The following is a 12,048-nucleotide window of genomic DNA, read 5'->3' on the forward strand; positions in this document are numbered from 1 at the left end:
AAATCAATTTTTAAAAAAGTTTTTAAAGAAAGTATACACATATAATCATTAATAGTACTTACCCCTAGGTCAGGGAGTAGGGGAGAAAATTGTTTGTTTTCCTATTTCATATCTTCCTGTGTGCTTAATTTTTTATTTTATAGATATTACTTTTATGATATAAAAAAATGCCTATTTGCCCTAACTGGTTTGGCTCAGCGGATAGAGCATCGGCCTGCGAACTGAAAGGTCCCAGGTTCGATTCCAGTCAAGGGCATGCACCTTGGTTGCAGGCACATTCCCAGTAGGAGGTGTGCAGGAGGCAGCTGATCGATATTTCTCTCTCATCAATTCTAACTCTCTATCCCTCTCCCTTCCTCTTTGTAAAAAAATCAATAAAATATATTTTTTTAAAAATGCCTATTTGAACATAAAGTAAGAAAATACGAGAGCTGGCAGAATGGCAGTGGGAAACCAGAGGGATGGGAAAGGTGGAGAGTGCCCTGCTCTTGCCAGTGGAGGAGGCGGAGCACGGCAGTCTGCTTAGATGCGTGTGAGCTTCTAATGTTCAGCAACTGGTGCAGCCCCTCTTTCACTAGAATCTGCTTCCAATGGCATTGCTGGGGGATCTGCCAAAAGAAACCCAAGGGCAGGCCTTCAGCAAAGACCCTGATCCCCACCACCTGGGGAGAGCTCTCATGCTGGTTCTGAATGGCTCTGATGTGCGTGTGTGTGTATGTGTGCACGTGAGCACGAGAGGTACATGAGTGTGTGTGTGTGTGTGTGTGTGTGTGTGTGTGTGTGTGTTTGTATGCAAACACCACCCTTCTTGTGCCCAGAGGTGCCTAAAATTTCCCACTTTGATTCCAAGGCATGTTGCTTGACCTAGTTCCCTGGCCTGACAAGAAGGAAGTGGCAACCTGGTGGGAAGGGTGTGTCTGAGCTGGGACCCTAAATGCCTGTCCTAGGTTAGTGGCCCCTGTTGACTGGGCCCTACGGGAGGAAGATGGCACTGTGAGGTTCCAGCTGATCACCAGGCAGAGAGCCAGGGACAAGGAGGGCGCTTCAGGAGTCTTCTGGTGCAGTTTCCCAACTGCCTCTCGGCCAAGCATTCTGTATTTGGGAAATTGTTGGCTCAAGGGAAGTCACTGCCACTAGGTATGCTAACTTTATTGTGCCACGTTAATAGCTACCTTCACAGAAGAACAAAAAAATGTATTTGGCCCCTTGTCATCATTTTCAACTACTGTTATGATAATGACAATGCAAATTTAACGTGTGGATGACACTTTTTAGTTGATTACACACCTTTGCTATCATCTGAATGCTCCACTGCCTTGTGAGACTAAGTGGAGAAGCTAAGGAAAGCTGAGTTCCCCAAGGCCAGCTCCTCAAAGAGTGATCCGCAAACTGCTTGTTGCCCATCTGCAGCCTTAACACACGTTTATGACCATTTGACAGGCTAATGTTATGTCTGTTGAATCTTATAATAAAAAAGAATTTAACTTTTTATATTTATTATATTTTACAAAAACATCCATTTGTGATGGATTGAAAATTAAAATATGTAAATAAGCCAACCAACCAACAAAAGTGGCCCTGCCCCATAGACATACTGGCAAGCACTGCCCTCAGCAGTCCTTCAAGCCACGCCTTCCAGCCCGGGTCTTCCTGCTACACATCCAGAACTCTTTCTACTCTAGTGCAACTGCTTTCCCAAAGGCAGCTCATGGTCAGCGTCATTTCCTGTCCCCATGTCTACTATGCATCCAGTAAGTTTTTATATCTCTTGGGAGCTTTAATCAACTGAAAAAGATACTCAGGACAGTATACTAGGAGGATATTGCTAAATACATTTCCACTGAAAGCATGACATTTTCAGAGGTTCTGTTGAAAGCACTGCCCAACAAGTTACACAGTGTTCCTTGGTTCAGTAATTTCTGTGTATTCATAGGATATTTCCGTTCACTGTAGATCAATGGGTCGGTTTGTTGACCTAAACCGAGGCAGGTTCTTTATCAAAATGAATCCTTGAGGACAAATCGGGGTGGCGGGAGGGGAGGTGTTGTGATATTATGGGAGGTGGGGGTGGACAGGAAGACAGCATGACTTGGCAGCTGAGCCTAGGCAATCCCCAGGCTCTTCTTACCTCCTCTGTCTCCTCCCCCCTCAGCCGAGGTCAAGGCCTAGGGTTGTTCTGATAGACCAGCTGGACATAGGGCATGAATGCATATATCACTTTAGCAAGGTGGCCCTTCAGAAAAAGGAAGCCTTTATTCCCAAACAAATACAGATTGGGAGATTTTTCTGAGCATCCACATTGTCTTCCAGGAGTCCTGACAGGACCTGAGAGCAGAACAAGGTCACAGGCCACCTGTCAGTTAAGTGCAGGAACTGCCACTATCTCCAGTGATGTTGCCATTTTTTTATTTTCTAAGAATTCTCCCTGTCAACATGACTTCATTCTTGTTCTTACCAAGTTTAATACAGAAGGCAACAATTATTTTCTCTCTTCTCCTAGCAATTCCCAATAACCCCAAAAAATACCACGAGAAGAAGGTAACATTACCAATCACTTTGGCACTATGCCTCCAAAGGCCCTGAGTACCAGAATGTCACCTGTAGGGCGTTAGCCCAGACTTCCATTACGACTCTAATGAAACACTATAGTTAACAGGAAAATTTAATGAAGAATTAAACAGCTTTGATGTCTGACTTCAGAAACCATACATTTGAATCAATAGTCATATTTTAATTAAAATGGACCTTGAGGACCAGGCAAGCAGCCCACCATTGCAGTGTTCCTGATCATTTGTCTTCTCGTCTCTTAGAGAAAGGGAACCTCCTTAGGTTCCAAGATAACCCATTCCATTATCAACAAGGTCTGATTATTACAAAGTTCTTTATTACATTCAGCTAAAAGTTTTACTTATTATAACCCCCAGTCTTATTTCTAAGCTTCTTTTACTGTGAAAGTCTTTCAAATTCTTGAAGATAACCACCATTTACTTTATCTTACATCCCTCCTGTATACTAATAATCCCAAGTTCATGTAATCATGTATTGAGATGGTTTCTAGGCCCTTTACTATCTTATATTCACCCAAGATTTTTAAAAATCTGTTCTAATTTGTATGAGGTTCTCAATCATTACCCTAATCTGAACCCTGCTTGATGACATGAAAAAATGACATGTTAGATAGGGACAACATTGACTCACCAGATTTGATGGGACAGTGCTGAAGGAGAGAACTAGAAAGTGGCTGAAGCAAAATTAGAGAGTTCCATATATATCCGATGTTACAGGGCTGCCCTAGGCAGTGTGGCCACAATGGAGACAGCCCCCCCTCCCATCGCCCCCCCGACCATGGCTGAGTGCATGGGTTCCAGAATCTAACCGCCAGGGTTTCCGTCTCAGAGATGTCACTTCCTTTTGCCTTCGATTCCTCGTGTTTAAAACAGGAATAGTAATAACAACCTCATTAGAGTTGTTTGTGAAGAACAAGTGACTTAATTCAAATCACTCATCTTATTGAGTAGCATAACAGTAAGTGTCCAAAAAATAGTGTCCTATAAAAATGTATACACATTTTAACAGCTGATAGCTCGATTTTGAAAATGAAATGTATTTAAATAAATATTGTCTTTATAGTTATTTAAAGTGTGTATACATTTTTTGGAGCACCCTATAATTTGGAGCAAAATTTTATAGCACACAAAAGTTGCCTGCAGCCCAGCCAGCATGGCTCAGTGGTTGAGCATTGACCTATAACCAGGAGGTAATGGTTCAATTTCAGTCAGGGCACATGCCCAGGTTGCAGGCTTGATGCCCAGTAGGGAGTGAGCCAGAGGCAGCCGACCAGTAATCCTCTCTCATCACTGATGTTTCTATTTCTCTCTCCCCCTCCCTTCCTCCCTGAAATCAATAAAAATATATTTTTTAAATTGCCTTTAAATTGCAAATCTATCTTATTGTAGATTTTGTTTGTATCAGTTTCCTCAAATTAGATTGTTTTCATTTGTTTTCTCTCTAGTGCTAATTCATATCTTTTTTGAAGATGACATTTCATCATCTCAAATATTATGCAATATTTACTTTTAATATCTGTAGTAAGCTCTGTGATCTAGTTGGCATCAATCTAGGAATTCAGGCTTCAAATCCTAATCAGCCACTATTTTCATTCCCATCTTAATTCAGTTGATCAGTTCTACTAGCTGGGAATTAAATGACTACCTTCAAGAATATTGAGAATATAATAATTTCAAAATTGGACAGGAAAAATTAAAATCAGTAGTCCCCAATATTCCTTCAATCTCTACAATTCTCTTATTCCATAAATATTTTAGGCCTTTCAAAGAGTGCACATCATTCATTATCCTAGTATAAATACATTTCATGGTGACAATGTTTTTCTTCATGTGACCTCAAGGGTCACAAGAAATTCTAACGATGAATTCTTGGTCCTGAATTTGATGAGTTTCTTGTAGCCCTAACAGTCTGACATTTGCTGCATTGGCTTATGTTAATGATGTTTCCACCTGCAAATAGGAGTATCCCAGGATGATAAGCAGAGGTGCATTGGTGCCCTAGCAAGAACTAAACTCTGAAGGGCTGAGTGTTACTTGCTTGTGAAGCGGCATATTTGAAGAAGTTCAGCATTTTGTTTATCATCATGCAAATGGCATACATTTTTAAGTGAACTATGTTTTCAGGGAAAGATTCCTTTTTCTTATGTTGATGACCATCTCTTTAAAATCTGCAGTTCTGGTTAGACATTTGTCCCTAACCCTTTAAGGTCAGAGTTTTATCAGTCTCTTCCTTAAGGTCAATTCTTTGAGTTTAAAGCATATATTTATTATCTGTAAGTGGCTTCCTATAGTTACTGTTTTACCGTTTAACTGCTATTCCAAGGGGCATGATGAGATTTCAGTACAAAGTTCTTTCACACTGAGCAAGAGAGATCGTCCCCTGCAAGGTTGGCAAGCAGACTGATTGGAGGAAGGTGAAAATGAGACTATATAAACCATTAACATCCTTTGAAGAATTAAGAGGATTTCTAGTAAAAAGGAAGTGTATTTTCAAAAAAGAGAGAGAATCCACACCTGAATTCCTATGTGTACGTCAGTTGAAATCTGCCTTGCCCAATGAATAGTGATTCTTTGATCTTACAAACCATTGTCCAGAAAGATTTTACAGGCCAGAAATATAAAAGCGGTAAAGGAAGTGTTTTAATAAACTAACAAATAATATCCGTAACGACTGGTTTATTACCAGTGTTTAAGCCCATCCCTGCTAAAACAACAACTCCCCGCATTGGTGTTATTTAAGCACAACAGCACCAGCATTATCCTCTGATCTCGCAGTGGCCTGTGAGGTGGGCAAATAGGTTTCTCCATTTCACTGATGAGGAACTGGAGACCCAGATGCACACTTAGTGAATGGCCCAGCTGGGACTCAAACATCAGCCTCCTCACTCCACGTCCTGCCCTCCTGGCACTACCATCCAACCAAGCGTGATCTAGGATGTTGGCTGATGTCTAGGGATAAAGTCTTGTGAAAGAGCCATCACTGTGTGGCTCCTACATCAGAGATGGGGCATGCAGGGAAGGGTGGGCTAGAGGGCAGGCTCTGCATGTCTTATTGTGTTATTCATCACATCCCAAGTCCAGGCCGTATTTCAGAAATGTGGGTCATTCCTCCCTGCAAGGACAGAGTAAGGGTGTGAATGAATTAATTTGAATTCATTACCACTGCTAGGAAAAGAAGAAGCTCAAAACACAGCCTCTACTCCAGGACGCTCAGGACCCCAGTCTTTATATAGAAGGGCATAGTTTCTTGCTGACAGAAATCCAACAAAACCCACAGGCTCTAATATTGAGTTTTAATCTCAGAAGGCTAATCCTAGGCCGTGATGAAACACAGTGTGTGCCTGCTGTCCTAAAATAAAGCTGATTAACTCTGTTCTTGGGTTGCAGTGTTATTTCTGTCATTTTTCAGCCTCAGCCTCGGGCACTGCAATTTGTAGCACAGTTTCTCACACATTTTTGGTCTCTCAGAAGAAAACGGCTGATTGTTCTCTCTCCCCTCTGAAAACTCCCTTCATAGCTCGTGCAGACTAAATTATAAAAACGGGTCCTCTTGAACTTTAATTTCATTTTCCTTGTCATATTTGTATATAAGACATTTTCTCTGTCCTTTGAAGAGATTAATGTCTTTTTTTTTTTTCATTTTCACAATGTTGCATTTGAAATTAGACACCTGAAAGCAACGTTCCTTTATTACACGATTTTCTTTAGAAGTGATGGCGAAATGGTTTCCAGGTATTTTCAGTCAAGATTAAGGATTTAAAATGCACAGTGATTTTTAATTTCAAAACCTGCCCCTGATTTTCTACAAAAGTATCAAAGGTGTTTGATCAGCTGTAACCCCACCCACTTTGAGTCACCTGCTCTATTCTGCACCTGCCTGTTGCCACGTGATGGAGATAAAGCCAGGGTTATAAAGCTCCCTGAAAAGGGGCCGAGTGTTGTCATGACCTTAAAATGTTGTAGATGTCTTGGCCTTCATTTCTTTATGAATTATTAAAAATAAGCTGCCTGTCCCTCACTCATAATAAAAGGAAAGGTAGAGATGCTTAGCAGTGTGACTATATAAATGTAGGGAACTGGGGGAAGGGGAAGGGGATCTGAGAGAGGCCCTTGTTTTTTCCATCTATGAGTCTCCTACTCAGTTCAGAAGAGTTGGAGAAGAGAGTTGAATTTTCCAAACAGAGGACTCCTTACATGTTTTTCATGATGCAGCAGTACAGAGGGGAGGGAAGAAAGTGTCTCACTTCCCTGGCATGTCATGGGACATAATGAAGAGAGTGTGAAATGCATGCTTTTGACCAATTGAAGACAGCCATTTACTCTCCAGCTGTCTGAAGTCTTCTATTTGTAGTATATCTCCTGTAAGTAGCAGCCCTCCTGTTTTAGGTAAACAACTGTTTATCCTTTGCTGTCCTTCCATCATTTTCATGAAGGAAGATATTCAGGCTGTGGCGTCCTCTAGGGAGACAGGGAGGACAAAACAAAGTCCACCTCCTTGAGAGGTTACCTTTCAGTGGAAGAAATAGATGATAAGCCAGTGACTGATACATTTTGTACAGTGGGGACAGGGAACTGAAGAGAGAGGGGGGTGGTGGCTAGGGGGCGTAAATGGTGATTTCTTTCTATCCTAAAGAAACACATCATTAACGCGGCCACAATAAACCCACTGCACTCCTCCTTCCTGACAACACTCCATTATCCAGGGCTGGCCTAGCCAGCTCTGTAATTATTCTCTCCTGTCTCGCATCCTAGTCTCTCTGCACCCCTACTTGCCCCCAGCCACATGCTGCTCACACTAAACCTGCTGTACGGCTCCAGCCCAGAATTCAGACCCACCTCTGCTCCACAGTAGCCTTAACCCGGGTCTTCTCACAGCAGAATTCATAGTGAAAGAGTAGTCGAGTTCTGTGAGCATCTGTGCTTTCCCTTATACAGATGATTATTATATTTCATGTTGTTTTGAATTCGTGGTGCATAAAATCAAGATCATAACAATACTGTTCCTACCTGCATGTTTTTGTGAAGAGTGAGATAATGAACATGTACAAAGCGCTCTGACAGGCCCCGTGGGGAACAGCGTGTTAGCTACTGCGGTGGTTTGCAGGATGCCCTGCTCCGTCCTCCTGAGCTGTGCAGCCCGCTATGTGGAGTAGAACGGAAATATCCCACAGCGGTGCAGCTGTCCAGCATCTTGTGAGTGTCATGAATGCCCTCAGGTTTTTGCATGCTCATTCCTGTTACATTTGTCAGGAAAATTATATCATTTGGAGCTACCAAAAGGGGAACAGAAGCTCATTTTTCTCCCTCTGGAACAATTTGGGGGTCTTTGATGTTTATTTAAATTCATTATAGAATGTCACATAAGAAGAAGCCTTATGGTTCTCTTTTACCTTACAAAGCAGCCTTACTCTGGACAGTCCCCACTGAAGGGGCCCGACAGCCTGTGAGTGTAGAATTGGGAAATGGAATAACCTTAGGCTCCCTCTGTTACATCTGTGCTCACACAGCTGGTCCTGGGACCGAAGGCGTTCTTCCTTACATAGACCTCTTTGGATTATCTTCTTAGGAAAAAACTCCAGATCACTATTTCCAAAACCTTAATTCTTCTTTCACAAGGATACTTTCCCTGCAACAGCAAGACCCTCAGGAACAGGGATGATTATTTTAGTGAATTAAATGATGAGAAATGCAATATGACATCTTCTGATTCCAAAAGACTTTAGCCCAAATACTGAGCTGACTTTTCCATCAGTTCCAAAAACATGCACAAAATGGGACTGGGATATGAAGGTAATTAATAACCTGCTCTGCCTTCAAAGTCACTAGGGGCAGGGAGCAAATGCGTAGACGCATAATTATAACACAATGTGACAGGTGCTGTAATGGAAGTGAGAATGGAGATGTGGAAGCACAGAGAAGGGCTGGTTTTCGTTGGGAAAGTTAGGAAAGACTGTTCATAAGAAATGGCATGTGAGCTGTCTCTGAAGTGCGGTAGGATGCTTCCAGCCAAACTCAGAGGCTAGGCTAAGGCGGAGCGATGACAGGAGCAGAGGGAGGAGGCAGGGCACTCACCGTGTGCTTGGGAAGTGGCAAGTGGCCCTCTGTGGCTGACACACTGGGCAATCAGTAAAGAGCCATAACAAAGGAGACTGAAAGGAATTGTGGGGTCAGGTGATGAGGCCCCCCACTCCATGCCAAAGAGGATAGAATTTATATTTACAGTGAGACCCTTCAAAGATCTCCATTGGGAAAATGGAATGATCAGACCTGTTTGACAACAGTTGAGAGTGGGCTGGGTGCTGGAGGCGGGGCGGGAGGGGCGGGGGGAAGGAAGGTTCTGGAAGAAGAGCAAGGTCTGAGCCACTGAAGCACTGCTGCTTCCACACGGGTGGTGTGGCGACATCAGTGGGAGGCCAGGTGCGGTAGTCCTGCTGCCCCTGTTCAGTAAGGCCTGCATCCCTCCCGCTGCGACCGTGGTCGTGGACCTCGCTTTTCCTCTCTGAGATGGGGGGAATCCAGCACCCCATTTCCTAGAGTTGCTGTGAGACCTAAATGGATCAATACAGGGTGTAGTGTCAGCACTTAAAAACATTAACTTTTTCATCACTGGGTACAGCAATCCAGTACACATTAAGGAAGGCTCCACGTAGGTCAGGATGAGGGGCGTTACGTCTACCTCTGGTTTTAGTACCTGGTCAGCCACCAGGAAGAGGAACAGAACACCACCCGCGTGCTATGAGAGCCACTTGAATCCCAGGTAAAGTGAAAGCTGATGTGAAGGGTCTCCTGATTACATGAATCAGCTTTTCCTCGGGGCTTGGCAGGTGCTCTGGAAGATGCGGTGACTGAAGCCACCAGAGCATTATTCTGTAAATCACCATTCGGGGCAACGTGCTGAGGAAAGCTGTTGCGCTCAGGAGTCAGGCTGGTGGTCTTACGTTCGGGGACTAGACCAGGGCTGCAAGTAACTGACTCAGTGGGATGCTCATAGCATCAAATTGTTGGTACAGCCCCAGTGACAGTCTGAGACACAGCAAGTCCGGAACTTAGGAGACAGGATCTGGACACGTGTCATCATCCTGCTAATCCTGTGAATTCCTCACAATCAGCACAAAAGCTGCTTTAGAAGTGACCCTTGTGCTACTCTGAGAATGCAGTGCGTGGCACAACCATTGTGGATACTCTAGGCCAGCGATGGCGAACCTATGACACGTGTGTCAGAGGTGACACGCGAACTCATTTTTTTGGTTGATTTTTCTTTGTTAAATGGCATTTAAATATATAAAATAAATATCAAAAATATAAGTCTTTGTTTTACTATGGTTGCAAATATCAAAAAATTTCTATATGTGACACGGCACCAGAGTTAAGTTAGGGTTTTTCAAAATGCTGACACGCCGAGCTCAAAAGGTTCGCCATCACTGGTCTAGGCCAGGGGTGGGCAAACTTTTTGACTCGAGGGCCACAATGGGTTCTTAAACTGGACCGGAGGGCCGGAACAAAAGCATGGATGGAGCGTTTGTGTGAACTAATATAAATTCAAAGTAAACATCATTACATAAAAGGGTACGGTCTTTTTTTTTTTTTAGTTTTATTCATTTCAAACGGGCTGGATCCGGCCCACGGGCTGTAGTTTGCCCACGGCTGGTCTAGGCTGTAGTTCCCCTCCCCCAAAAGACTTTGGCCGTGTCTGGTGATATTGTTGGTTGTCACATTGGAGGAGAGGCCACTATCATCCAGCGGGTAGAGACCAGCGGTGCTGGAAACATGCTACTATGTACAGGACAGCCCCACCACAAAGAATTGTCTGACCCAAAATGTCAATCATGCTTCAGGTGGGAGGGTCTCCAGGCCATCACTTCACCCAAGTGTGATGTATGCATCAATGGTGGTACACAAAGCAAGCTTAGACAGCCTTTTATAAAGTTTTAATAGTCATTTAATTTAACCGTAAGTTATAAACACATAATTAGCATATGAAGCCTATGATTACAAAGATATTATTGCTTAAGATGAGGCTAAATTAGTATTTAAGTTTTTTTTAAGTGTTGATTTAAAAATACAACGTACATAATAGTGTAAATGAGCTTCAGACATGGCACAGACCAAAAACACACTAAGGAGTGTGGCTATGATCAAGGGTTAGAAATCCTGGTTTAGACCAGGAGTCAGAGAACTTTTTCCGTAAGAACCAGATAGTAAATATTTGATGATCTGTGGCACGTATTCAACTCTGCCATGACAATGGGTCAGCAAGTGACTCCTCTCACCATCCTGACTGTTATAATCCAGTGTCTAAGATGAATCCTTTAAACTCTGTGCCCCAGGTATGGCCTGACCATGGTGGGGTAGAACACTATTACTTACCCTGGCTAGCAAGATTTAAAATATTTCAAAAGTAATGATGCCCATTTTTACATGTGTTGTTCATTCTCTTCACCTTACATTTAGTGTACAATTAGTGGGGTTTGTGTTGAATCAAAGTACACAATCTTACAAGTAGTGTAATTCAGTTTTTGGATGTAATGCATTGAAGCAGAGTGGTTTCAGATTCTCTTCTTTCTTTATTCCAGTGTCCTCATGCTCCTATTTGTTACCCCTTGGAGCCTCTATTTCCTGCTTAATAAAATAAGATAATGACACCTCTCCTGCAGAGTTATTAGAAAGATGAAATGAGATGCTGGATATGAACTCTTCTAGAACAGTAGGCAACACATTCAATAAATGTTCACTCTGTTCACCCCCTCCTTTCCTTCTCTACCTCAGTTCTCCCACCTATTGGATCAGGATGCCCTTTCCATCATTAAAGCGATTGATTAAAGTGGCAACCAAGTCAGGGACACCCGCAGCCCAACAATACACCACCAGACGCCCCCCTGAAAATTAAAAACAGATCTCTTAATACCCTGTAAAAATGATTTGTCAAACACTTACAACTGCACCTGAGTATCGATGATCACAGCCCATATTTCCTCCATTCAGCAAAAATAGTGAGCAATTACTGAGTGTCCAGTTTGTGTCAGGCATGGTGCTAGGCATCTGCTACAAACATGAACTAGACATGGTCCCGGCCCCTCAAGCAGCCTACAGCGTGGTTGGGGAAGGAAAGATAGCAAGCAAACAGATGTTCCCAATTTTCACTATTGCAGAATCTCCCAGGAACATAGGCAAAAGGTTGCCTGAGCCAGTTATTAAAAGGTAAATAGAAATTAGGGTGAAGGCGGGATGGGAGCACACTGAAGGCCAAGAGTGTGCAATGCATTGTTGTGCGTGACCAAGGAGTAAACTGTATGGGGACAGAGGCTGGGTTCATAATATGGGTCAAATTTTGTGAGGCATTGCATGACTGCTTCTGGATTTTTACTTTTCTTCATCAGTGAGACCTTTCACGTAAAAAGAACACAACACCTTCTAAGTGACAACTCCAGAGTATAAAACCAGCATTGCTAAGAATGAGGTTCAGCTTTGTGTTCTCCTTCCT

At 43.0% G+C, this 12,048-nt stretch overlaps 1 protein-coding gene across 7 annotated transcripts in view; it reads left to right on the forward strand.

The window, feature by feature from the left end:
- The window catches only part of PHACTR1 (phosphatase and actin regulator 1), a 507,187-nt gene that overhangs the window by 443,087 nt on the left and 52,052 nt on the right, over nt 1-12,048 (forward strand). The window lies entirely within an intron of this gene.

The sequence above is a fragment of the Myotis nattereri genome (genome assembly GCF_964212035.1).
Source record: "Myotis nattereri genome assembly, chromosome: 3".
In the NCBI taxonomy this organism is placed as follows: domain Eukaryota; kingdom Metazoa; phylum Chordata; class Mammalia; order Chiroptera; family Vespertilionidae; genus Myotis; species Myotis nattereri.